General features: G+C 41.8%; 1 protein-coding gene across 3 annotated transcripts in view; it reads right to left on the bottom strand.

Annotated features, from left to right (window-relative positions):
• The window catches only part of GNG7 (G protein subunit gamma 7), a 110,394-nt gene that overhangs the window by 31,293 nt on the left and 51,227 nt on the right, over positions 1-27,874 (bottom strand). Inside the window, exon 1 of one of the 3 annotated variants that reach the window (XM_040322650.1) lies at positions 25,216-25,260. The exons of the other annotated variants lie outside the window; for them this stretch is intronic. The gene's annotated coding sequence lies outside the window, so the exon portion shown is untranslated. Of the gene's footprint in view, positions 1-25,215; positions 25,261-27,874 lie in introns of those variants that run through there. 3 annotated transcript variants of the gene reach the window in all.

Here is a 27,874-nt window from a genome sequence, read left to right as displayed (position 1 = left end):
GCCATAGACCCCAGGATGAAATGCCCATGCCCAGTACCAGTGCTGCAGTATCACCCCCAAGTACCAGCACTGGAGTGTCACATCCCCAAGAGTCAGGGCCACTACATACCTCCCAGGTGCTCTTGCCAACCCAACATTGCTGCCTTCTAACTCGGAAAAAACAAGCATTTCCCCTTTCACCGCACAGCCAATACCGAGAATTTCTCTAAATATATTTTTGCCCGACACTTTGGGTACATTTATTGGGGACCAGACAGTCCAGCAGTACATTTCCAACAACCCCCAATCATCCTATGCCCATCCGCATGAGTGGTGAAATTTGACTTTAGAGGAATTCAAGTTGTTTATGGGCCTCACCCTTAAAAGGAGAAGTCCAGCCTAAGCTTATTCTACCGAGGCAAGTATGAATAAAAAATAAATAACCCATACTTCTCTTTTAACATGGGGCTTACAAAAAAAAAAAAGAAAAAAAGAAAGAAAGGACACACCTACTGGTACCAGAAGACGAAGTCCCATTCAAAAATCAACATGGGTCCAAGAATTTAATCTTTACATGGGGGGGGGGGGGGGGTTGTTCAATGACCAAGTGATTCAGCCCTATTTGGCGACAAGAAGGTCCTGTTTCTGGTATAAGAAAGTTGCGATTTATCTTTTTCAATTGGTCATTTACAATGCATACATCACCTACACCAAATTCACAGAAAGCCCCACCCCCTTCCTAAAATTCATAGAGGAAATAGTGACATCCCTCATCTAATCAGACCCCCCCGCTCCCAGACAATCTCTCTGATGTGGTTAGCCGACTTCACAGACAGCATTCCATTTGAAGCAGGCCAAAGATGCCAAAAAAGATGTTGCGTATGCAGCAAATGGGGGGTTTGAAGAGATACCAGTTTCCCTCCCAACTCGGCCTATGCATTGAAGAATGCTTCCGACGTTCTCATACATCCCTAAAACATTAGCCCATATTTATAACCATTTCCCCTATTTTCATCATCTGTGATGACAATTTTCCATGCTTGCTCAAATCATGCCACTGCCTTCTACATGAACTGCCCCTGGTCAGTTTTATCCACTATGCTTCTGCCTACCGCTTGGACTGCTTCCATGTGAACTGACCCTTGCCTGTTTAATAGACTATAATCTGCCTACCGCTTGGAGTGAACTGTTGTCTTGCTACTGTAGTACACAGGGGTTTCACAGAATTGTTTTTCCAGATGGAGAAAAACAATTTTTGGGTTTTCTCTGGGTTTGGTCATTTCTGGATTAGGGTCTAGATGCTTCAAAGAGATTTGGCCCTCAGCCCGCTGCCAACATGCCTCTGCCTGTGCTATGGAAATATTTAGTTGTAGCAAGAGGCAGTATGTTTATGAAGGGCTGGAGAGTGGTACAATAATGAGTTACTGTAGGTAACAGTGCATCAGGACCAATATTTTGGCTGTGCTGACCATGTTTTTGCCGGGACAATTCCTTTGGACAAATGCTTTTGCTGTGCTGACAATATCCCTGTATTGACTATAGACAATATTTCTGCCTGCTGCTTGAATAAATACTTTTGATGTCGCTAGGCACATCTGTGCCTGCTGCCTGGACAACTTCACCACTAAAACCACCACAGGTAACATTATTTTATTTTACTCTTTCCTCAACTGAATTTATTTTGGAGTGTAATTCTTAGTATGTACATGCCATGTGCTAGAAATATGAAGGGCCTTCAAAAGTGCAATAGGTCATGACATTAAATGTGTAATGTATGCCTGAAGGTGCTACTTGAATGCTGGGCCTCTGCATGTGGCCAGGCTGTGTAAAGGTCTTGCACATGTGGTATGGTGACATGATACTCAGGAGTAGTAGCAGAATGTATTTTGGGGTGCAATTTTTGCTAAGTGCTTTGTGTGGTAAAAAAAAAAAAAGCATTTAAATTTTCTTTCGACATTTTCCAAAAACTTGTGAAAAACAAGGACATGTTCAAAAGACTTGTGACTCTTAGACTAGGGGTTTTCTTTTCAAAACGGGGTCATTTTCGTAGACTAGGGGTGTTTGCTTTTCAAAACGGGGTCATTTTGTGGTGTTTCCATTGTCCTGGTGCTTCAGGGCCTTCAAACTGTGATAGGTCCTCATGACATTAGATGTTAAAGGAGTTGTAAAGGAAAATGTTTTTTCACCTTAATGCAATCTATGCATTAAGGTGAAAAAACATCTGCTGCTGCTGCCGCCCCCCCCCCCCCCGTTATACTTACCTGACCCCTCGAAAGTCCCGATATCCTCTTCGCCGCTCAGCCTGGCCGCTGATTGGCTAGAGCGGATGGATTGAGAGCAGCACAGCCATTGGCTGGCGCTGCCGTCAATCACATTCAGTGACGCGGCGCACCGAGGGGCGGGCCGAGTGATACAGTGAGCGGCTATGGCCGCTCGCTGTATCACGGGAGCGCTCCCGCAATTAGTGACCACCATGCGAGCTCTCGCATGACTGTGTTTACTAATTGCGGGGAGGACCAGAGACAGCCGCCGAGGGACCCAGAAGACGTGGATCGGGGGAACTCACGAACGAACTGCACAGTGGAGGTAAGTATAACATGTTTGTTATTTAAAAAAAAAATATATATATTTTCTTTTAGTGACCCTTTAAACTTATGCTCCTAGAAGGTGCTATTTGAATGTTGGGCCTCTGTATTTGGCCAGGCTATGTAAAGTTCTCACACATGGTACCGTCATACTCAGGCATAGCAGAATGTGTTTTGGGGTGCAGTTGCAAGTATGCATATGCCATGTGAGCGAAATAACCTGTTAATATGCCAATTTTGGAAAAAAAAAAAAACTGTGGGACAAATTACAACTTCAAAAAACTCACCATGACTGTTACTAAATATCTTGGATTGTTTACTTTCCAAAAAGCGGTAATTTGTACTTTCTTGGCTTGTTAGTGTCTCAAGTACATAAGGTGTGGTAAAATTTCAAATGATTGGCCCCATAGCTTGTATACCAGGGGTCTAAAACTGGCGGCCCTCAAGCTGTTGCAAAACTACAGCTGGAGGGCCGACAGTTTGAGCTCCTTGTTGTAGACTCTAACTTTCACAAAGACCAAAAAATACACAGATTTGGGTTATTCTTACCAAAAATATGTAGCGGTATACATGTTGGCCACATTTTTTAAAGAATTACCAATTTGCAAAATTTTATAAACAGAACAATAAAATGCATTTTTTTTTTTTTTTAATTATAGCACAAAAATACAGAAATAATAAATACCACCAAAAGAAAGCTCTATTTGTGTGGGAAAAAAAAGGAATTTCAAATAGGAACAAATTTCAAATGGGTATAGCGTTGCATGATCGCGCAATTGTCATTCAAAGCGTTAAGGCACTGAAGGCTGAAAATTGGCCTGGGCAGAAAGAGGGTAAACGTGATCAGTAGACAAATTGTTAAGGGCCCTTTCACACGGGCTGTCCGATCAGGTCTGCCTGTCAGTTTTACAGGCGGACCCGATCGGACCCTCAATTCACCCCTATGGATCGGCGGATCTCAACAGTGACATATCCACTGACACCCGCTGCTATCCAATCCGATCCGGTCTGCATAAACCAGATGGATGGTGGTCCCATTTTCCACCCGTCTGGCGAATCGGATCAGATATAAGCAGATGAAAATGGACAAGTGGTCCGTTTTCACCCGCTCTCCCCATAGAGGAGAGCGGACTGGGTCCGTCTGAGTGAGCAGAGACAGACCTGTAATCCACCTGCTCATAGGGGAGAGTGCTCCCCTGCTGATCAAGCAGAATCAGTCCAACGGAGGCGTCCGTGTGAAAGGGGCCTAAGTAACAAATATGCAAATAAAAAAAAAAAAAATCAGGAAGGGGCAAATACAACACTGTATAGTTTAAAAAAAACATAGTGGGATCCCTGGACAGGCAAGTGTCCTAATAATAAAATTCAGCAGCTAAAGTATTTGTAGCTACTGACTGTTAATTCTTGGAGAGGGGGGTTGGGGTGGCTGGAGATCTGCTATAAAATCCTGAAAGTGTATCAGTCCTGTAGCAAGTTCAATCAAAACTGCAAATGTCACAGTAGTGTACATGCATAGCACTGTTTAAATCGCCAGTTTTTAGGTCTAGCATCCTAAAGTGAACTTATGCTTGGTGCCTATGCAGTTCTTGCTTTGTTCACAAACATCTGAGGCAGATCAGTCCCTGCTGCAGCCTGTCGCCTTATTTCTTCCTGCTTGCTGCAGGCCAACATCATCCCATCCCAAGGAAAATCACTAACTCTAGTTCAAGAAGATAGATAGATATACACCCTTCACATGTTTTTAAATATTTTATTATATCTTTTCATGTGACAACACTGAAGAAATGGCACTTCGCTACAATGTAAAGTAGTCAGTGTACAGCTTGTATAACATGTCACATTTGCTGTCCCCTCAAAATAACCCAACACAGCCATTAATGTCTAGATCGCTGGCAACAAAGGTGAGTACACCCCCAAGTAAAAAAGTCCAAATTGGGCCCAAAGTGTCAACATTTTGTGTGACCACCTTTATTTTCCAGCATTGCCTTAACCCTCTTTGGGTTTGGAGTTCACTAGAGCGTTACAGGTTGCCACTGGAGTCCCCTTCCACTCCTCCATGATGACATTATGGAGCTGGTGGATGTTAGAGGCCTTGCGCTCCTCCACCTTCCATTTGAGGATGCCCCACAGATGCTCAATAGGGTTTAGGTCTGGAGAGATCTTTAGAAGAGGCTTCCTTCTGGGATGATAGCCATGCAGACCCCAATTTGTTGTAGTGTGCGACATACTGTATGGTCTAAAGTATGAATAATAGCACAGTGCTTGTTCTGTGTAATTTGGCCTCTTGTATCATAAAATACCTGCCTGATCCTGCCCCCCCCCTGTAAACTGACCACGGTTTATCATGGCTGCTGAGCCCCAACACTGTAGTCAGTTTTTGTGCCTCCGTTATTCACAGCTCTTTTGTCCTCCTCTCCCTCATCTCCCTGCTACCTAGTGATAGTGCCACTCTGCTCCGCACCGCGTTCCTTCTTGCTGCTATTATAAAAGTTTATCATAATCATACAATCCCTTCTGTTAGGATAACATTATGTGTCCCAGTGTCTGTGCTTTATAAAAAAATATGCAGATTTCTACCTTATTTCATATCGCCGCTTACATGATCCCCCAGCTCTCTCTCCTCCTGGCCAGCGTCAGCTCGAGTTTGCGGTTCCTCCCGCTGAATTTTTTTAGTCTGGGAGAGAGGCGTCAGGTCACGGGAGCAGCGATATGAAATAAGGTAGAAATCTTAAATTTTGTTTTATAAAGCACAGACAATGGGACACAATTTTATTTAACAGAGGGGATGGTATGATTAGGATACAATGGCTTTACAAACACTTTAAGCCTGTAGTTTTTATTTTCCCCCTCTGTCTGGACAGTGCCAATTGGCCCTGTGTTGATCACACGCACTCTCCCAAGAAAAAACAAACTAGCAATACACATTAAACTGAGCATGTGCAGCCTGACTAATGCTCTGTTCTATAGAGAGATGGGTTGGAGTCAGTTAAAAAGGAGGAGGATCAGAGAAGACTAAATCACAAAGCCTTTATACACAATGCATATGATTAACCCCTTAACTTTCACACTGAGTATAACAAGCATACTTTATTGAATATACACACACACAGAGTAACACTTTAAATTGTACTTCTCAGAATACATTTTAAAGGCAGCTTTGTTTATAGCAGACTTTCAAATGGCACTATTGAAACCAGTTTCACTCCTCGAACAATGCAACCCAATGGTATACTAGAGACCAGTTAGGATTTTTCTATGACAGACGTGGGCCAAAAATACTTATTAAAAATGATGCTACAATAATAGCTACATTTATAAGTGAGTCTTTACCCTAGAAGTGCAGTTTACTTGCTTGTCGTTCAGGACACCCACTAACACACAGCTCCTTGCTCTATCTGCAAAGTAGAGAGTGTCCTGATCCTCCAGGACGCCCACTAACACAGCTCCTTGCTCTACCTGCAAAGTAGAGAGTGTCCTGATCCTCCTGCTCGCCCCCTCCCCCCTCAAGAGGCTTTCTCCACACCAGGGAGAAAGCCTGGCATTACGGTGGTGAGTTACAGACAGAAGAACAGGAAGTGAGGATTTCGCAGAAGAAATAAAGACATTTAAAAGCAAAATAGAAGGATGAAGTGAAGGAGGACTGCACTAAGGTAAAGGAAGCTATTTAGGGATTTTTTTTTTTACCTTTACAACCCCCTTAACGTTTTGCACGTTTCAATTCGATCTATGCATGTATAGGCCTTGTTGATAAACTTTCCTGTATATTTGCTCTTTATATGTGTTTTTTTTTATGTTGAAAATAACTATTTGTATGTTGGTCAAATACTTGTATTTTCGTGCTGTTTTTTTTCTTATTCTTGTTATGGACTGGAATCATAATTGCACAAGTGGCTGCTTATTTATTTTTTGGTGACCTAGTGTGGATAGATATATATATATATATATAGATATATATATATATATAGAGATATATATTATATATATATATATATATATATATATATATATATATATATATATATATATATATTTCAAGAAGGATTTTTTTTCCCCTGCTGTAGCAAATTGGATCATGTTTTATTGTTTTTTTTTTTTTTTTGCCTTCCTCTAGATCAATTGTGGGTATAGGATTTTATACATAGGATTATATAATATTTTTTATTTTTCCCTTCTATTGGTTGAACTAGATGGGCTTGTGTCTTTTCAAGCAGACTATGCAACCATGTATGTAAGGATTGTAATCTCACAATTTTATTTACAACTTTAGGTTAAATACTTCACTAATGTTGCTGCCCAAACCTGTAAGTGGTTGACTGGGAACCATTCCATAATGTTTGTTTTATGTTAACTCACTTAGCTATTAAACCTACAGTGCCTTGCGAAAGTATTCGGCCACCTTGAACTTTGCGACCTTTTGCCACATTTCAGGCTTCAAACATAAAGATATAAAACTGTCATTTTTTTTTGAAAAATCAACAAGTGGGACACAATCATGAAGTGGAACGGAATTTATTGGATATTTAAAACTTTAACAAAAAAAATGAAAAATTGGGCGTGCAAAATTATTCAGCCCCTTTACTTTCAGTGCAGCAAACTCACTCCAGAAGTTCAGTGAGGATCTCTGAATGATCCAATGTTGACCTAAATGACTAATGATGATAAATAGAATCCACATGTGTGTAATCAAGTCTCCGTATAAATGCACCTGCACTGTGATAGTCTCAGAGGTCCGTTTAAAGCGAAGAGAGCATCATGAAGAACAAGGAACACACCAGGCAGGTCCGAGATACTGTTGGAGAAGTTTAAGGCCGGATTTGGATACAAAAAGATTTCCCAATCTTTAAACATCCTAAGGAGCACTGTGCAAGCGATAATATTGAAATGGAAGAAGTATCAGACCACTGCAAATCTACGAAGACCTGGCCGTCCCTCTAAACTTTCAGCTCATACAAGGAGAAGACTGATCAGAGATGCAGCCAAGAGGCCCATGATTACTCTGGATGAACTGCAGAGATCTACAGCTGAGGTGGGAGACTCTGTCCATAGGACAATCAGTCGTATACTGCACAAATCTGGCCTTTATGGAAGAGTGGCAAGAAGAAAGCCATTTCTTAAAGATATCCATAAAAAGTGTTGTTTAAAGTTTGCCACAAGCCACCTGGGAGACACACCAAACATGTGGAAGAAGGTGCTCTGGTCAGATGAAACCAAAATCAAACTTTTTGGCAACAATGCAAAACGTTATGTTTGGCGTAAAAGCAACACAGCTCATCACCCTGAACACACCATCCCCACTGTCAAACATGGTGGTGGCAGCATCATGGTTTGGGCCTGCTTTTCTTCGGCAGGGACAGGGAAGATGGTTAAAATTGATCGGAAGATGGATGGAGCCAAATACAGGACCATTCTGGAAGAAAACCTGAAAGAGTCTGCAAAAGACCTGAGACTGGGACGGAGATTTGTCTTCCAACAAGACAATGATCCAAAACATAAAGCAAAATCTACAATGGAATGATTCACAAACAAATCCAGGTGTTAGAATGGCCAAGTCAAAGTCCAGACCTGAATCCAATCGAGAATCTGTGGAAAGAACTGAAAACTGCTGTTCACAAACGCTCTCCATCCAACCTCACTGGGCTTGAGCGGTTTTGCAAGGAGGAATGGGCAAAAATGTCAGTCTCTCGATGTGCAAAACTGATAGAGACATACCCCAAGCGACTTACAGCTGTAATCGCAGCAAAAGGTGGCGCTACAAAGCATTAACTTAAGGGGGCTGAATAATTTTGCACGCCCAATTTTTCAGTTTTTTGTTAAAAAAAAGTTTGAAATATCCAATAAATTTTGTTCCACTTCATGATTGTGTCCCACTTGTTGATTCTTCAAAAAAATTACAGTTTTATATCTTTATGTTTGAAGCCTGAAATGTGGCAAAAGGTCGCAAAGTTCAAGGGGGCCGAATACTTTCGCAAGGCACTGTATCTATGCCAGAGAGAATCCATGTGTAAATTGTTGAGAATGAAAGATCAAGAAATGAATAAAAACGGATCAGTATTTGTTTAAATAGATTTCATTACATTAAAAGGCTGCCTGTTAACCTAACGGTATTAGTCCACAAGACAAATGTTTAGGTCATGATCTCCACTATATGAATCATTAACTATGGTGGTTAAAACTAGAAATGATCACATTTACCTAAAAATAGTCTGACTAGAATTCCACATTAGAAATAGGTCATCTGGGAAGAAATTAGTAGACAAAGGACCGAGGCTTTAGGAATCAGTCTTATTACGGTATGTTTAGCGGATGCCGCCTCTTACATTTGCCCACGTTTCAGAGACAAAAACAATATAAGAGGACCTTGTGATTTCCCAGATCCCAGCCTGTCTTCGTGACATCATGATCATGTGAGTTGTGCAGCAGGCGAGAATCCCTTACTGTACAGGCACAAATAGAGATCCTATTGTTTAAGTCTTGTTTATTAGGCAATTACTGGGATGAGTCTTAAACTAGAGAGTGCAGAGCATCAGCACATGAAAAAAAAAAAGCGTGGGTGTGAGGATTCATTGACTGAACTCTACACAACAATATCTACCAATGTTCTGTCAGGCCAATCTCTACAATCCGTATCCCTTGTCTAGTATTTGTATATTGATTTAAATTGTAAGTGAAGCAATTTTAGTCAGTCGAAATCGAAGGATGAGGTAAGTGAAAGAGGACTGAACTAAGGTAAAGGAAGCTATTTAGGGGAATTTTTGTTTACCTTTACTACCCCTTTAACCACTTAAGCCCCGGACCAAAATGCTGCCTAAAGACCCAAGGGGTTTTTACAGTTCGGGACTGCGTCGCTTTAACAGACAATTGCGTGGTCGTGCGACGTGGCTCCCAAACAAAATTGGCGTCTTTTTTTCCCCACAAATAGAGCTTTCTTTTGGTGGTATTTGATCACCTCAGCGGTTTTTATTTTTTGCGCTATAAACAAAAATAGAGCGACAATTTTGAAAAAAATGCAATATTTTTTACTTTTTGCTATAATAAATATCCCCCAAAAACATATATAAACATTTTTTTTTCCTCAGTTTAGGCCGATACGTATTCTTCTACCTATTTTTGGTAAAAAAAAAAAAAAGTCGCAATAATCGTTTATCGGTTGGTTTGCGCAAAATTTATAGTGTTTACAAAATAGGGGATAGTTTTTTTGCATTTTTATTTTTTTTTTTTTTTTACTACTAATGGTGGCGATCAGCGATTTTTTTTGTGACTGCGACATTATGGCGGACACTTCGGACAATTTTGACACATTTTTGGGACAATTGTCATTTTCACAGCAAAAAATGCATTTAAATTGCATTCTTTATTGTGAAAAGGACAGTTGCAGTTTGGCAGTTAAACACAGGGGGCGCTGTAACATTTAGGGATCACTGTGTATGTGTTTACTAGTGTAGGGGGGTGTGGCTGTAGGAATGACGTCATCGATCGTGTCTTCCCTATAAAGGGGATGACGCGATCGATGCGCCGACACAGTGAAGCACAGGGAAGCCGTGTTTACACACGGCTCTCCCCGTTCTTCAGCTCCGGGGAGCGATCGCGACGGAGCGGCTATAAACGAATAGCCGCACCGTCGTCCCGGATCGCTCCTGAAGCCACGGGGACCGCCGCATGTACCGGGGGGGTCCCGATCGGACCCCCGACCCACGTCAAGCAGAGGACGTATATATACGTTGATGTGCCTGCCTGTGCCATTCTGCTGACGTATATGTACATGAGGCGGTCCTTAAGTGGTTAAAGACCCAGGACCATACTTCCTATTTTTCCCCTCATATAACATTCCCACATTTCTTTTATGTCCTAGCAATACTTGACGTGATTGTCATGGACAGTACTCCATTTTCTATGTCCTAGTAAGAACACAAAGACATATCTCGGACCATAGTATGTAACTATGTATATGTAACTATGTAATCAGAAATGCTGGGATTTACCGTATTTATTTGAGTATAACGTGCACACGTGTATAACGCGCACCCCTAATTTTCGATTAAAAATCGGTATAAAATCATTGTAATTGCCAAAAACCATTTATTGTATGTCCAGCCATGTCCCCTGTATGTCCAGCCATGTCCCCGTATGTGCAGCCATGTCCCCCGTATGTGCAGCCATGTCCCCCGTATGTGCAGCCATGTCCCCCGTATGTGCAGCCATGTCCCCTATATAACCAGCCATGTCCCCTGTATGTGCAGCCATGTCCCCTGTATATGCAGCCACCTACTGTTAATCACCGCGGCGCGGGAACATTACAGACAGCGTTAGTTTGAACAGCTGTTTTCCCTGCCGCGCATAGACACTCCACCTTGCTCGCGATTGGACAGATCCGTCCAAGGTGGAGTGTCTATGCGCGGCGGGGAAAACAGCTATTCAAACGAAAGCTGTCTGTAATGTTCCCCGCGCCGCGGGGATTAACGTTGTAGCGGCGTTGGTGGCGGCGGCGGGGGGAGGGGGGAAGTATTCTAGTATCGGCGGTATTAGCGGGAGTACGAGTACTCCCGCTAATACTCGGTTTCGGTCCCGCCACTGTCATCCCACCCCAGTCCTCGTGTATAACACGCACCCAAAACTTTGATTTTTTTTTGGGTATAAAATTTTGCGCGTTATACTCGAATAAATACGGTACTTGATTTAATCGTGTCCCAATAACTGTATCTATATCTTTGGAATACAAAAGTTAGAACACGAACAAGACATTTCAAATCCCTGGAAACATTTAAAGTATATACCTCTTATTCTCACTTTTACCTATAGGTTAGCCTATAATAAGGCAATTTTTCAGAGAATATGAATAACAAACTTTTTCACTCATGGTTAGTGTTTCGCTGAAGCCATTTACTATCAATCATTAACAGTTCTTAATACTGTGTATTGCCAACTTTAAAATCAATGACAGCTTGAAGTCTTTTGTGGATGAGGCTCTATCTCCTCAGATGGTAAAGTTGCCCATTCCTCCTGGCAAAAAGCCTCCAGTGGATCATTGCCATGTTGGAATGTCCAAGAACGTCTCATGCGCAGCTTCCTGGCTGATGAATGCAAATGTTCCTCCAGTTTTGTTTGGTAACATACTGCATTCATCTTGCCATCGACTGTGACCACATTTCATGTGCCTTTGTAGCTCACACATCCCAAAACATAAGCGATCCACCTCCGTGTTTCACAGTAGGAATGGTGTACCTTTCATCATAAGCTTTGACTTTTTCAAATGTAGTATTTATGGTTGTGGCCAAAAAGCTCAATTTTGGTTTCATTACTCCAAATGACTTTGTGCCAGAAGGTTTGAGGCGCATCTCTGTAAGTGGGATACTTTGAGGCATTTGCGTAGTAATGGCATTCTTCTGGCGACTCAAACATGCAGCCCACATTTCTTCAAGTGCCTCCTTATTGTGCATCTTGAAACAGCTACACCACGTTTTCAGAGAGTTCTGTATTTCACCTGAAGTTATTTGTGGGTTTTTCTTTGCATCCCGAACAAATTTTCCTGGCAATTGTGGCTGAAATTGTAGTTGGTCTACCCGACTGTGGTTTCCTAATTTTCCACTTTGTGATTAAAGTTTGAATACTGCTGATTGGTATTTTCAATTCCTTGGATATCTTTTTATATCCCTTTCCTGTTTTATACAGTTCAACTACCTTTTCCCACAGATCCTTTGACAATTATTTTGCTTTCCCCATGACTCAGAATCCAGAAACGTCAGTGCAGCACTGGATGAAAGATGCAAAGGTCTGTCAGGAGTCCAGAAACTGGTTGACCGTTTATACGCACACACACTAATTACAAGAAAACAGATCACAGGTGAGGATAGTAACCTTTAATTGCCATTCAAACCCCTTTGTGTCAACTTGTGTGCATGCTATCAGGCCAAAATCACCAGGGTATGTAAACTTTTGATCAGGACCATTTGGGTCATTTTTGTTGTGATTATGATTTAAAAAGAGTAAACACAATTGAATAAATGGCTTCGGCCAAACAACCATGATTGAAAGAAAAGTTTGTGTTATCATTCACTATCTCTGAAAAATGGCCAAGAAATCCCAAATTCTGCCAGGGTGTGTAAACTTTTGAACACAATGGTGTGTGTGTGTGTGTGTGAGTGAGAGAGATATAGATATACACACACACACAAACACACACACACACACACACACATACCGTCAAAGCTCCCAATAAAAAGACAGCATGAAGAACAGAGTGTGTCATAGTAGTGTCCTCTGTCACTCTTTACACCACACATGGTGTGCATCTTTCTACACACTGAAGTTGCTGAAGGGACTACATCTCTCCTTCCTTTTACAAATGAGACTATTAGAATCGCTCCGCATGTGGACTTTTCATCTTTATTATTTGCTCATCAACAAATTGTGATGGCTGCTTATACTAGGCCCAGTAGCGCAGATACCCACCTGTTTTAGTTTAAGACTGTGTGGCACTAATGGATCAGTTTTGAATAGAGAAACAACTATTGGCAACAAAAAAATCTTAATCAGGCTCTTTTAAACACACACACACACACACACACACACACACACACACACACACACACACACCTCCTCCCTACTGGAAAATAGGGCATAAGTGCTCTGGGAGAAAGGACACACTGTACACCCCTGAACAAGACACTATGCATATTTCACTTATTCACAAGAGACAAATGCAAACTGTTCAGGGTCAACTTTATTTTTTTATGACATGAAAAGTCAACTCTAATTTACGTTTAATCTTGCCTTGATGCTCTGTATCACATTCTATTTTCTGTACTTTCAGAGCATTGCTAGAATAAAGAACTGAAAAAATAACCAAGAATAAGTAGCCAAGCAAAACACCACTGAGCAAGGCAGATACCGCTCAGTCTACAAAAATGCTGTACATTATCCCACAACAGGATTAAAGTAAAGAAAAACCTTGGATTGCAAACATAATTTGTTCAGGAAACATTTTTGTAATCCAAGGCACTTGTATATCAAAGCGAATTTCCCCATAAGAAATAATGGAAACGCGAGGATTCGCTCCACAACCATTTACTCATAGGTTCTTCAGTTTATAGTCCATATAAAAAGATTATAGCAATGTGATCGGCTGTGTAACCATAAAATGTCCATCCACAAATGGAAGCCTCCCCAAGGGGATTAGAAGGAAAATCCAGCAGGAGCTACAGCGTATAAATGAGAAGAGAAGCACCTCGTAAGTGTAGCAATATGTTTCTAAATGTTCATTAAATGTAACCATATTGCTACACTTAGGCCTCGTACACACTATCAGTCCAAACCGATAAAAACAAATTGAAGTTCTGTTTTATCAGCCCAAACCGACCGTGGGTACGCCCCATCGGGCTGTTGTCCTTCAGTCCAAAAACAGAGAACTTGCTTTAAAATTGGACCGATGGACGCCTGACCGATAGGTCAAAACCGATGGTTAGTACGCAAAAGCATCGGTTCCAAACCCGGGCATGCTCAGAATCAAGTCGACGCATACTTGGAAGCATTGAACTTCATTTTTTTTCAGCACGTCGTTGTGTTTTACGTCACCGCGTTGGACTCGATCAGTTTTTGAACTGATGGTGTGTAGGCACATCAGACCATCAGTTTGCTTCATCGGTGAACCGATGAAACTGAACTTTAGTCCGTTTTCATCAGTGTGTACAGGGCCTTAGGAGGTGCCTCTCTTCTCTTTTATACTCAGTTGTGACATGACACTACTCTTATATCAAGACATCGCTTGTATATCAAGTCAAAATATATTAAAACATTTTGCTTGTCTTGCCAAACACTCTCAAACCAAGTTACTCTCAAACCAAGGTTTTACTGTACGGGTAGTTGTAATGTCTCAATGTTTTTTACCTTAAAGGGGTTGGAAAGGTAAAAAAAAAAAAAATTCACCATTCTATGCAGTAAGGTGAAAAAACATCAGATGATGCCGGCCCCCCCCAGCCCCCGTTTTACTTACCTGACCCTTCGAAAGTCCCACACTCGCCCCCGTCATCCTCCTTGAGTCGAAGCCTGGCCGTTAATTGGCTGCAGTGGATGGATTGAAAGCAGCGCAGCAATTGGCTGGCGCCGCTGTCAATCACATCCAATGACGCGGCTTGCCGGGGGGCGGGGCCAAGTGATACAGCGGCGGCTATGGCAGCCGCTGGTTCACGGGAGTGCGCCCGCAAACAGCTCCACACTATGCAAGCTCGCTCGCATATCTGTGTGGAGTTGTTGTGGGGAGGAGCCGAGACAGCCGCCGAGGGACCCCAGAAGACTAGGATTGGGGCCACTGTGTGCAAAACAAACAGCACAGTGGAGGCAAGTATAACAGGTTTGTTATTTTAAAAAAATAAAACAAATTCCTTTACTGACCCTTTAATGCATTAACCACTTAAAGTGGTAATTTTCAGCCAGGGAGGCTGCCATCTTTCCCTCTGTTTAATCTACAACTGCCATGATGCTGCACATGTGATCAGTTATGACACCAGCCATTGGATGGTTTGACAGTTTGGTTGAGAGCACAACCAATAGTGTTACGTGCCAGAAATGAAACAGTTTTATGGATGTTTACTTCCACTTTAACCATTTAAGGACCGAGCTTCTTTCTGAGATTTGGTGTTTACAAGTTTAAAACATTTTTTTTTTGCTAGAAAATTACTTAGAAAAAAAAAAACAATGTTTGGGGGTTCCAACACCCTAGAGAATAAAACGGCGGTCGTTGCAATACTTTCCGTCACACTGTATTTGCGCAGTGGTCTTACAAGCGCACTTTTTTGGGGGGGAAAAATACCCTTAACAACAGTAAAGTTAGCCAATTATTTATATTGTGGAAGATGATGTTACGCCAAGCAAATCGATACTCAACATGTCGCGCTTCAAAATTGCACCCGCTCGTGGAATTTGGCGACAAACTTTTACCCTTAAAAATCTCCATAGGCGATATTTAACCACCTAAGGACCGCCGCACGACGATATACTTCGGCAGAATGGCACGGTTGGGCACATGGACGTACAGGTAAGTCCACTTTAAGAGCCCAGCCGTGGGTCGCGGGCGCGACGAGCCGTGCTCGCGACCTGGTTCGAAGCTCTGTGACCGCGGTTGCGGGGCCTGTGGACCCGATCGCCTCCAGTGTCCCGCGATCAGGTCACAGGAGCTGAAGAACGGGGAGAGGCGAGTGTAAACTAGGGGTGCAACGGATCGTCACTGATCCGTGATCCGCACGGATGAACCTATTCGGATCGGCACACATGTGATCCGTAGATTGTGAGCTCCCTCAGCAAACAAAACACTAGCACTCGGCCATTTAGGATGCAGGACAGAAGCAACGACCCAGAGCTGCCCTGCCTCCAAACCAATCAGCAGGCGCATTACAAGCAGACAGCGTGTGTGCGGCGTGTGTGTCAGTGTTTTGGCCGGAGCCATGTGTGAAGGGAAAAGGAGTGCTGCGGAGCCCGAGGGGAGGGAAGGAGGGGGAGGCCGAGTGTTTGTTATTGTATTCCTGGACGGGGGAGGACGAGGTGACCATCAGAGAGCAGAAGACATACGGTAGTGAATAGATTGCGAGTATGAGCCTGACACATCCCTCCCCTCCACACCGTGTACCCTGTCATCACACACTCACTATGGGGGACACCATCATACCCCACAATAATCACTGACAGGTGGAGGAAGAGCCCTGCTGTGTGTGTCCGATCATATATTTCATAGTTATTTTCAACACAAAACTGAGCTTATGTGCGTAAATACAGTATTTAGAAATCCAACGGACTGTTTCGTTTTAAAAGCAACAGCAAACTGTACATGCTTGCTAATGTGACAGAACACCTCTGATTTTCAGTTTAGTTAAATGTGAAAATCAGAGGTGTTCTCTCACATTAGCAAGCATGTGAGGTCAGCAGGTTTGCTGTGGCTTTTAAAATGTAACATGTAAACAGTCCGTCGGATTTACATATACTGTATTTAAGCTCCATTTTGTGTTGAAAATAACTATGAAATATAAAACTCTGGTGGGGGTAACAAGATTATTTTTTTTTTTTTTTGCTGATCCGAAAATGATCTGATCCGTGACTCCTGATCCGAGGATCGATCCGATCCGTGAGTTTTTTGATCCGTCACACCCCTAGTGTAAACACACCTTCCCTGTTATTCTCTGTGGCTTATCACCGATCGTCTGTTCCTGGTCATAGGGAACGACGATCAGTGACGATCAGTGACATCACACGTCCAGGCATGCCCCCTACAGTTAGAAAAAAAAAATTAGTACACACTTAACCCTTTAGTGCCCCCTAGTGGTTAACCCCTTTACTGCCCATGTCATTTTCACAGTAATCAGAGCATTTTTTATAGCACTTTTCGCTCTGAAAATGACAATAGTTCCAAAAATGTGTCAAAAGTGTCCGATGTGTCCGCCATAATGTCGCAGTCACGAAAAAAAAAAAAATCACTGATCGTCGCCATCACTAGTAAAAAAAATTTTTTTTATTATAAAAATGCTATAAAACTATCCCCTATTTTGTAAACGCTATAAATTTTGCGGTATCGGCCTAAACTGAGGGGAAAAAAATAAAATGTATATCTTTTTGGGGGATATTTATTATAGCAAAAAGTAAAAAATATAGATTTTTTCAAAATTGTCGCTCTATTTTTGTTTATAGCGCAAAGAATAAAAACCGCAGATCAAATAACCAAAAGAAAGCTCTATTTGTGGGAAAAAAAAGGACGCCAATTTTGTTTGGGAGCCACGTTGCACGACCGCGCAATTGTCAGTTAAAGCAACGCAGTGCCGAATTGCAAAAAGGGGCCAGGTCCTTAACCTGCATATTGGTCCGGATCTTAACCGGTTAAGAAATTCTACAGGTTGCATGTTAGTTACAGAGGAGGTCTAGTGCTAAAATTATTGCTCTCGCTCTAACGATCACGGCGATACCTACCTCACATGTGTGTGGTTTGAACAGCATTCAAACCACACACAGTAGCGGGCATTACTCATGTATGCATTCGCTTCTGCATGCAAGCTCGGCGGGACGGGGCACCTTAAAATTAATTTTATTTCTTATATATTTACACTGTTTCTTTAAAAAAAAGGAAAACTTTCACTTTTATTTCTATTTCTATTACAAGGAATGTAAACATATACTACAATGCAATAAAAAAAAAAATTGTCATTTGAAAAAAATAAACTATATATAAATGTCCCTTTAAGGGACATGGGCGGAAGTGACGGTTTGAAGTTTTTTTTTTTTTTTTTTTACAAAGAACATACAATGGATGGAAGATAAAAAAAAAAAAAAAAAAAAAAAAAAAATGTATTAGGGCCTTTATTAAACGGGTTTTGGGCTTGTATTCCTGGCATCACAGCTTGAGAGGTTTTTAAGAGCATTGACAGATGAATTTAACCTCCATTTGACCTGACTTGAGCGGATTTACGTTCTCTTAGAACTTTATGGGAATGCAAAACTCCCTGGAAGCGAACAAATGCCCATTGACACTGGTCCATATATGCCAATGACAGGCTGCTTGAGGAGTGCTTGGTATCTTGTCGAGCATTGCTCAGAAATAGGTCTGAACGGAGGTGGTAAGGTGGGGGCGATTTACACAGAATACAGGAAGAACCTACAATTTTCTGTAAAATAATGTAAAACAAAACTGGCATCTATCACTATTTGTTCCATGTAGATGCTATAAAATCTGCGCAAACCAATCAATAAACACTTATTGGGAATTTTTTTTTTCTTACCAAAAATATTATATATATTTAAAATATAGAAGAATACATATTGGTCTAAACTGGATATTTATTACAGAAAAAAAAAATATATATTTTTTCCAAAATAGTCAGTCTTTTTTTGTTTATAACGCAAAAAAATAAAAACCACATGTAATCAAATCCCACCAAAAAGAAAGCTCTATTTGTGGGAAAAAAGGACATCAATTTTGTTTGGGTACAATGTCCAGCGACCGCACAATTGTCAGTTAAAGCGACGCAGTGCCGTATCGCAAAAAATGGCCTCAACTCCATTGACTCTCTTTTTGAGTAAAGGAGTCAATGTGCTCTGGTATGCAGATTACTTATCCAGTCACTTTGGTTTATTCAAGTTTGGTGAAGGATCACTTCTCTATCAGTATATCACAGCAAGCACGGAATGGACGTTTGGTGTTTTATGGACTTTGATTTATTATCATAATATTTTTTTGTGCTTAAGATTGGGACTGAATATTATTTGCACTAATTGATATTTCACAATATTTTTTAATCATATGTTGTTTGATAATGTTTTGTGCACATTTGTTTATTTGATATGGATTAGTGACTTCAGGAGTGCAGTCTTATGATTTTCATTGTTATTTTTATTAATTATTAGCCCCCCCTATCTTTTACCCATATCACTAGGAGCATTCACTCTTTGAGGGGAGCAGCTTATTTTATTTACTACTATATATTTATTCAATTGGCACGGAGTTTTCACCCTTTATCACGGGTTAGAAATCGTGCAAGTTCAACTGAACTCACGCAATTTGAAACCGGCAATACAGTCCGACTTCGGGGGCGATTTAACAGACACCTGTGCATTCAAATCGTCCCCCAAGTCGCCAAAAGTAGTACAGGAACTACTTTTGGGAATCGGCGCGGTGTCGCACCCATTTGGATGGTGCCATTGCCGACAATAGCTGCTGATTTTGTAAATAATTGACTTACTGAACGAAGACCATTTACACTGTTTAGTCGAGATACATTTTCCGTCCTGCGCCTTTTTGTTCTTGTCACTGCAGTCAAAAAGTCGTTTTGTCTCACCAACGATAAGAAAAAAAAAAAACTTAGAACATTTTCATAAGAATTTGCATTTGAAATTCTACCAATCTATGGCCAGCTTGAAAAAACATATTCTTCATTACGTTTGTTAGAGTCAGATAAGCAAAAGGTATGTTTAGTAAGGACTCATAAGCAAGTATTCTTCTTTCTTGTGTAAAACACTGCAGCGCTGTAAGTTAAGTTAGACTTCCCCACCATCAGAATACACTGATCAGCATTGCAGGCCGATTAAGCAGGGAAAGTTGGACAAGGCAGTAGAACGACTTCAGTACAACCTCCCTGCCCATACATAAATTGAAATTTGCCTGGTTTCTGCTAAAACAGCTGAATTTTGATCCATGTATGGCTAGCTTGAAACTCTTCCAATGCAGTCCTAAATATCAAATCTTCCATCAATGTGTTGTAAAGAAACTGTGCATTAGTGTTACCTCACCAACAAGAGATACACTCAGTGGGGTAGATTCAGGTACCTTTGCGCATTTTTTACGGAGGCGCAGGGCAACGTTTTTGCCCTGCGCCCCCGCAAATTTTATGCGCTACCCGCGATTTACAGAGCAGTAGCTCCGTAAATTGCGTGGGCGCTCCGGCAAAATGCCCGGCGTAAGCGCGCGCAATTTAAATGATCCCGTAGGGGGCGGGAATCATTTAAATTAGGTGCGTTCCCGCGCCGATCGTAGAGCGCATGCTCCGTCGGGAAACTTTCCTGACGTGAATTGCGGCAAATGACGTCGCAAGGATGTCATTTGCTTCAAAGTGAACGTGAATGGCGTCCAGCGCCATTCACGATTCACTTACGCAAACTACGTAAAGTTCAAATTTCGCGACGCGGGAACGACGGGTATACGCAACATTGGCTGCGCCGTACGCAAACTACGTAAACTGCGTACGCAGGGCTCGCGTAACATTTTTTTAAATTTTTACAGCAGCTGTTTTTGGCTGTAGACGTTTTTTTCTACAGTCGTTAAACTCTCCATGTTATCCTGTGTCCATGCAGGCTGTAATCAGCAGTTTTGGGCAGTGGCGTTTTTGAGCAGTAAAAAAAAAAAAAAAATAGTGGGTTCTGAGATTTTTTTCAGCTGTAAAAATGCTCCAACATCGATAAACGCTCAAAAACTTCACTCACCGGCGCTTAGCGTTTTTGATCCATTGAAACAAAATATATATTTCTTAACCCCTTTAATACAGGGCTTTTATACCCACCTCCATACCGGGCCTATTCTGGCACTTCTCTCCTACATGTACAAATCCTCATTATTTTGCTAGAAAATTACTCAAAACCCCCAAACATTATATATATATTTTTTTTTAGCAGACACCATAGGGAATAAAATGGCGGTATTTGCGCAATCATTTTTCAAACGCCTTCTTTTTGGAAAAAAATGGTTTCATTAATTAAAAGAACAACAAAACAGTAAAGTTAGCCCAATTTTTTTGTAAAATATGAAAGATGATGTTACGCCGAGTAAATAAGATACCTAACATGCCACGCTTTAAAATTGCGCACACTCATGAAATGGCGCCAAACTTCGTTACTTTAAAATCCCCATAGGCGACGCTTTGAAATAATTTACAGGTTACCAGTTTAGAATTACAGAGGAGGTCTAGTGCTAGAATTGTTGCACATGCTCTAACGCACGCGGCGACACCTCACATATGTGGTTTGAATGACGTTTACATACGTGGGCGGGACTTACATGTGCGTTCGCTTCTGACAGGGGCGTTTTACATTTTTTTTTACACTTTTTTTTTGATCACTTTTATTCCTATTACAAGTAATGTAAACATCCATTGTTATAGGAATAGTGTGTGACAGGTCCTCCTTAACCACTTGCCGTCGCCGCACCGTCATAATACGTCCACAAGGTGGCACACGCGATCGCTCGGTACAGAGCGGGGAACGGGAGCTGTGTGTGTAAACACACAGCTCTCGTTCCTGTCAGCAGGGGAAATGCTGATTTTCTGTTCATACAATGTATGAACAGAAGATCAGTGTTTCCCCTAGTGAGGCCACCCCCCCCCCCCCCCCACAGTAAGGTAAGAACACACCCAGGCATACTTAACCCCTTCCCCGCCCCTAGTGTTAACCCCTTCACTGCCAGTGGCATTTTTATAGTAATCCAATGCATTTTTATAGCACTGATCGCTATAAAAATGCCAATGGTCCCAAAAATGTGTCAAAAATGTCCGCCATAATGTCGCAATACCGAAAAAAAAAATCGCTGATCGCCGCCATTACTAGTAAAAAAAAAAATATTAATAAAAATGCCATAAAAATACCCCCTATTTTGTAAACGCTATAACTTTTGCGCAAACCAATCAATAAACGCTTATTGCGATTTTTTTTTTACGAAAAATATGTAGAAGAATACGTATCGGCCTAAACTGAGGAAAAAAAATGTTTTTTTATATATTTTTGGGGGATATTTATTACAGCAAAAAGTAAAAAATATTCATTTTTTTCAAAATTGTCGCTCTATTTTTGTTTATAGCGCAAAAAATAAAAAACGCAAAGGTGATCAAATACCACCAAAAGAAAGCTCTATTTGTGGGAAAAAAAGGACGCCAATTTTGTTTGGGAGCCACGTCGCACGACCGCGCAATTGTCTGTTAAAGCGACGCAGTCCCGAATCGCAAAAAGTACTCTGGTCTTTGGGCAGCAATATGGTCCGGGGGGTAAGTGGTTAAGGAGAGATGCGGGGTCAACAAGACCCCACATCTCTCATCCAGGCTGGAAAACATGAGATTGTGAAAAAAAATTCACGATCTCATGCTTACTAGCCGCAATTGCGACTTTGTTTACATTCCGGTACCCGGGCGTGACATTATCACATCGCGCCCGGGCCTCCGACGGTCATAGAGATGACTGGTGACCATCTGGTCACCAGTCATCTCTATGCTTCCTATCCGGCGTTGGGCGATTCTTTCTCCGGGAGAGCCCGGAGAAGCACCGGGTGGCGGCGGGGGATGTCTATAAGAACGATCAAGCAGTGGAACCGCCGCTATGATTGTTCTTATGGTGCGCAGGATCACCGCCGAAACACAATGATATCTGAATGATGCCTCTAGCTGCAGGCATCATTCAGATATCACCGCACAAAGTACAGGACGTCAAAAGACGTCCACCCGGGATGGGAGATCCCCTTTGTGGACGTCATATGTCTATGTATTGAAGTGGTTAAAAAAAAAAAAAAAAAAAGCAAACAAATGCTAACACGCTTGAAAAAAGTTGAAAAACTCACTGGTAAGCTACTGGCTTTTTTATAACATTATTTTAACGTCCAGTGTGCATGAGGCCTAAGGCTTCATTCACACGAGGCGGACTCTGTTGCTACGGAGTTCGCCTGCTCCCGCCAGCTCAGCGGGAGATCAGTCCGCAGATCTCCGCTGAGCCGACGGATGACAAGCTCCTCTCTGCTTGTCGGGCACCGCTGTCTCTTATGGAGCGATCGAATGAAAACGGACAGCATGTCCGTTTTCATCAGATCTTACCCTATCCGATCCGTCATGGACGGATGGGGATGTGCCCCCATACGTCTGTTTTTAGCGGATCGGATGTCAGCGGACATGTCTCCGCTGACATCTGACGCTCCATAGGGATGCATGGAGTGGCCGTTCAGGTCCGCCATCAAAACTGACAGGCGGACCCGAACGGTCTGTCCGTGTGAAAGGGGCCTAAGTTTACAGGCAGGAAAAAAAAAAAAAAAAAAAGTGTGCATTGACACATAGGCTAACATGGAGTAGAATTAACAGGTTATCATCTTAACCACTTACGACCCGGACCAACATGCAGCTAAAGGACCTTGCCCCTTTTTGCGATTCGGGACTGCGTCGCTTTAACTGACAATTGCGCGGTCGTGCGACATGGCTCCCAAACAAAATTGGCATCCTTTTTTTCCCACAAATAGAGCTTTCTTTTGGTGGTATTTGATCACCTCTGCGGTTTTAATTGTTTGCACTATAAAAACAAAAATAGAGCGACAATTTTGAAAAAAAAAATGCAATATTTTTTACTTTTTGCTATAATAAATATCCCCCAAAAATATATATAAAAAAAAAAAATTATTGGTAAAAAAAAAAAAAAAAACAAAAAAAAAAATTGCAATAAGCGTTTATCGGTTGGTTTGCACAAAATTTAAAGCGTTTACAAAATAGGGGATAGTTTTATTAAATTTTTATTAATTCTATATTTTTTTACTACTAATGGCGGAGATCAGCGATTTTTTTCGTGACTGCGACATTATGGCGGACACTTCGGACAATTTTGACACATTTTTAGGACCATTGTCATTTTCACAGGGGGCGCTGATAGGGTTATGTGTGACCTGAAGTGTGTTTACAACTGTAGGGGGGTGTAGCTGTGACATCATCGATTGTGTCCCCCTATAAAAAGGGATGACACGATCGATGCTGCCGCCACAGTGAAGAACGGGGAAGCCGTGTTTACACACGGCTCGCCCCATTCTTCAGCTCCAGGGACCGATCGCGTTACTCCAGCGGCGATCGGGTCCGCGGGTCCAGCGGTCCCGGAGCTTCAGACCGGGTCGCGGAAGCGAGCCGGGGGCACGCGCCCGCGACCCACGGCTGGGTACTAGTACAGGACGTACATGTGCCAAGCCGTGCCATTCTGCCGACGTATATGTGCAGGAGGCGGTCCTTAAGTGGTTAACATATTTCCTTTTTTTTGCCCAAACCTGAACTGCATATTCCAGATGAGGTCTTAATTTTGTACAGGGGCAAAATTATATTTCTCTTTTCTCTCTCATTTGTCAAAGTCACCCAACTAAACAGTGCATTGAGGTTGGCTTGTAAGTTTATACTCAAAACGCTCAGAATTTCGCTGTCGGCATTAAGGTAAAATGTCCCAGTATTTGTACCCACCCTCTAATCCTTGCCCGAGTCCTCACTCAATCCAGCACTATACCCATCTCTAGCAGTTCTCTCCTGTCTCCCTGCATTCACAGGACAGAGGCAGCAATGTGAGCTATTCACTCCTGCTGCTGTTAAAGCGGGGGTTCACCCAAAAATCAACTTTCTTTCCCACTCAGAGCCGGAGAAGAAAGACCGCTAAAACGATAAGTACAAATAAAAAAAAAAAATCCAGCATACTGCAGATGTCAGCAGTATGCTGGATCTAGTGACAGAAAGTTGATTTTTGGGTGAACCTCCGCTTTAATGAAATCATGTGAGCAGAGTAGGTTAGAGACGCACACTGCCTGGCTCAGGAGCAAGCCCGAGCATGCACATGGGAAACTATTTTTCTATGATGGTGCATAAAGAGAAGGAGTGCCGGGGAGGGACCCCAGAAGAGGAGGCTTCGGGTCCCTCCGTGAAAAACTTTTGCACAGAGCAGGCAAGTGCAACACCCAAAAGGAAAAAAAATAAAAGAAAAAAAAAAATGGAAGATACGTACACACCCTAAAAAGTACAACAAGTTTGTTATTTTAAAAACAAAATCGGAGATTTTACATTCACTAATAATCTCTCAAGCATGCTCTACAATTGTGAGCAACTACTGTAGATCTCAGTCTTGAGAATCTGAGCAGCATAATAACAGTGCCAATTAATCATTGAACACAGACCATAAATACTAGAGCATATAATCACATCTAGCTTGCAGGTCATTTTGCTCAGGGCTTTGAAATGTTCATGCTTGAAGACCAAATAAGTCAGAAGTAATTACAGAAATCACACAGTAAGAGGGAAAGCTATGACTGACAGGATGTACTTGCAGATTCAGCAAAAAATAAATCTGTTAACAGCAGATTTACAGGTGAAGTTATAAAAATACAAATATTCAGGGATACTTTTTAAAAGAGGTATTTGCCCCCCCCCCCCTACTTGGCTTTAGTTTCTTCAACTTAAAGTTGAATGTCTTAAATGTCTGCAAGGTAGACAGACAGAATAGTGTAATGATTCTGTTAAAAAACGAGTAAATACCTATTAAATTCCCTCATCTATATCACCTCCGGCGTTCTAGTTTCTGTTCTCTCATTCACTTCCTGGTTTGCGGCGCTCGTTCATGTAAGAACTACATTTCCCAGTATGAATTGCGGCACGCCCAGTAATTCACACCTCCTTGAAGTCTCTAACACGTAGAGAGCGTCCTGCCACACAGATGTAGTTCCCAGGAGGGGGTAAGCACGTCACTGCCCACCGCAGTAAAGCCTCCCATCACGGTGGTCAGTAAAATCAGACCAGCAGGAAGTGAACAGAACAGAGAAGAAATAGAGCAACTTCTGAGCAAAAACAAACAATGAGGAAGTGAAAAGAGGAATGTCTGCAGGTAAAGGATGCTTATTATGGAAAAAAATGTTTTCCTTTACACCCCCTTTAAGAATCAGGGACAGTGGATGACCGCTGTCACCCGATTTCCCATACAATCTCTTTGCTTCAGTAAGTGCACAAAATGTTCGGACATTTAATCCTATAGTTGAAAGAGAAGTATGGCCAAACTTTTTTTACCTATACGTCTCTTATGGGTCACAAGAGTACATTTACTAACCACTTCCGGACCACCGCACGACTATATACGTTGGTGCTTTGAAGAGGGATATCTCTGTTATGGCAGCAGCTAGCTGCCATAACCCAGGTATTCTCCTCTTCAGCCGGTGGTCCGGTTTCCGATAATGGTGGTTTCTGCAGCGGATTCGTCGTGAGATCACCGTTATCGATGGTGGGAGAGGGCCCCCTCCCGTCGCTCTGTCATGCCCTCCGCTGCTTACCGGAGCCGTCGGCTGGGTATGTAGACGAGTGAAGGTAAGATGGCCCCCATCCGTCTCCATACCATAGCAGGGCGAAATGCAACGTCAAAACGTCACCGCCGCCCATAGCTCTTAAAGGGACACTTTTTTTGTCATTTTTCAAAATGACAATTTTTATTTGTATTTTTCTATTGTATTTTAGTGTAAATATGAGATCCGAGTTATTTTTGACACCAAATCTCATATTTAAGAGGACCTGTCATGCTTTTTTCTATTACAATGGATGTTTACAGTAAAAAAAAAAAAAAAAAAAAGTTTTTTTTAAATGCGCCCTGTTCCGCCGATCTTGCGTGCAGAATCGCACGCATATGTGAGCAGCTCCCGCATATAAAAATGGTATTCAAAACACAATACTTCTAGCCCTAGACCACCTCTAACTCAAAACATGCAACCTGTAGAATTTTTTAAATGTTGCCTATGGGGATTTTAAAGGGCAAAAAAAATTTCGCCATTCCTCGAGTGGGCGTAATTTTGAAGCGTGACATGTTGGGTATCAATTTACTCGACGTAACATTATCTTTCACAATATAACAAAAATTAGGCTAACTTTACTTTTGTCTTATTTTTTTAATTTAATTTTTTTTATTTTTTCCAAAAAAAGTGCGCTTGCAAGACCGCTGCGCAAATACGGTGTGACAAAGTATTGCAATGACTGCCATTTTATTCTCTAGGGTGTTAGAATTTTTTTTATAATGTTTGGGGGTTCTACATAATTTTTCAAGCAAAAAAAATTGTAAACCCCCCCCCCCCCCCCCCCCAATTAAGATTTGATTGAATTTTCTCAGGAATGAACAGGGTCAACATAATATAACAATATTTACAGAATAAGTGGTCATTACCTCTTTAAAGTAGTAAACATATATTACAGAGGTACACAACAAAAATTGAACTGTACATATAACAATTCAAAGCCAAAGTGTCCTCTTATCTCACTGCTACAATAGCCTGTGTTTCCTACTTCATGCCACATTATATAGCTAAACTCCCCTGCTTCTTTCCATATACTTTAAATTAAAAGCCCCAAAAAAAAAAAAAAAAAGAGGGGGGGGGGGTGGAAGAATTTCCCCAAAGAAGAATTGGAAAAGGGAAAAGGAAAAAGGGTCAAGGATGGCGCCTGAAAGTATATACTAATATCAAACCACGCATCTACTACCTCTCGTACCTTAAATTCGGATCAATGCTTTCTAGCCCTAAGGGGGATTTGCCCTCTTCCGAGTGAATGAACAGATTCCAGAGCGTCCATGTCTTTCTGTATACCTCCTGTCTGTCAGTTGCTGTCAAAATCAAGTGTTCCATCCTTCTAATATCTTCCACCTTCCACAGCCTTAATACTGTGGTCGGTGGGGTCTGCTGTTTCCACAGCAGAGGAATGCAGGATTTAGCTGCATTTAGCAAATGACATAGGACGGACTTTTTATAGTTTTTAACTGACATCGTGGAAACGTGCAATAGGAAAAGCGGCGGGTCATTCGGAATCTGAAAATCCGTAAATTTCCGGGAAATAATATGGACCATTGTGCAGAAAGCAGTCAGTTTAGGACACGTCAAAAATATGTGTAGAATCGTCCCTCTATCTGTACCGCCAGCAATACTCTGGTGTATCAGGAAAAATAGTATGAAGTCGAACTGGGCGTCACGTATGTATTTCCTGGTATGTACATGATATGTGTGTTAGAAATATGAAGGACCTTCAAACATGTGATAGGTTTTCAGGAAATCAGATGTG

This window comes from Rana temporaria, chromosome 1, assembly GCF_905171775.1.
Source record: "Rana temporaria chromosome 1, aRanTem1.1, whole genome shotgun sequence".
Classification (NCBI taxonomy): domain Eukaryota; kingdom Metazoa; phylum Chordata; class Amphibia; order Anura; family Ranidae; genus Rana; species Rana temporaria.
This window is presented reverse-complemented; position numbering and strand designations above follow the sequence as displayed.